Source organism: Lepidothrix coronata, unplaced genomic scaffold, assembly GCF_001604755.1.
Source record: "Lepidothrix coronata isolate B3197 unplaced genomic scaffold, Lepidothrix_coronata-1.0 Scaffold180, whole genome shotgun sequence".
NCBI classification, from domain to species: domain Eukaryota; kingdom Metazoa; phylum Chordata; class Aves; order Passeriformes; family Pipridae; genus Lepidothrix; species Lepidothrix coronata.
The window spans coordinates 820,539-822,053 of NW_016690360.1; positions in this window are offsets into that span (position 1 = coordinate 820,539).

Here is a 1,515-nt window from a genome sequence, read left to right on the forward strand (position 1 = left end):
GCAACCACCCCACTCGAAACCCTTGAAAAGCAGAAATGCACGTGGCCACTTGAGCTCTAAGCCCGTGCTTCTCGCTTTTGTGCTGGTGATAACCCGGAGCAGCGTCGGGGAAGCCCGAGGATTAACACTAATGCTGGTGGAGTGAGCCAGAGCAAGAGCTGGAGCAGCGCGGAGGAGCAGTTGTCTCCTCTCGTCAGGGAAAAAAGGATTAACTCCCGTCCTGAAAGCACATTAATTTAACCAAAACAACATCAGCTCACCTCAGACATGTCACCGGGGGGGTGATGAAGTGTGTGACCCACTGCTCCTTTTTTTAGTGGAGTGTTTCAGGGCTTCTGGAAGCAGAAGCCTTTTAACAGCCTGCAGGGAGGTGGGGGGTTCAGGCAGCACCTGGGATCAGAAACCTCTAGAATATGGGTTTGCTTTCAAAAATAAAAATAGTAATTTAAAAAAAATAATAATTGGACTAGGTTTTCTAAGGGCAACTGGTTGAATCTTGAGAGGGCAACTGAGGGAAAATATTTCTATCCCTGACAAAGCACTGTTCTCTGGAAAATCTACAGTCATTTTCTTTCTTTGACCTTGGGAAGACCTGGGATTTTGGAGGGGGATTAGCTGATGTTTGTTAAGGTCTAGGAAATATAGAAACTCTGCACAAAAGATCAGCTTTGCTGTTTTGTGGCATTACATCTCAATATTTACTTCCAGCATTGTTCCACGACCTCTCCGCACTCAGCACCTCGTACCAGCAGAATGTTGGGGATAGGAATAAACTCTTATCTCCTTGGAGTATTTTTATCGTTGTTTCCTTTTTTCCCTGGCCCTGTAAAGCCTGTGCCAGGTCAGGAGAAAGCTTTTCCTCGGAGTCAGGGCTGGTTCAGCCCATGAATTTCCAGGTCCCTCCTGGGTTGGTGCAGAGCTCAGCGGGGTGGGAACACAAAACTCTCCCTGTAATAAAGTCCTTTAACATCCAAGGGAGGAGAAGAGCTTTTAATCCTTCCTAGATCTGCCTGGGCCGGATTCGGGCTGGAATTAAGAAAGCCTTGAGGCATCCAGTGTCATCTGCAGGGCTGTTTTCAAGGAAGAAGGGGAGATATGTCACGGCCAGGGAAGGTGCTGAACAGCTGTACAGTGGAAAGGCCCAAGTCAGGAACTGTAAAATTAACTTCTGGTTTGCAGCTCATACAGTAGATCAGACACATGACATACACATATATGGACATTTTATATATCTATGTAATTTAGATATTTATTTTTAAAGATATTGTTTATATATTTATACGGCTTAAATATTTGTAATATAATTTTATAGTGTGTTTTAGTGTGTATAATATTTACACTGTGTTTGTTACAGCCTACTGAAATAAAATAACATTATAATGTAGAATACATATATATATTAGGTATAGACATATTTAGATGTATATTTATATTATTATTATTTAATTTAGATTATAATATATTTAATATAATATAATAGATTTAGTTTATATTATTATTTAATTTATATTATTA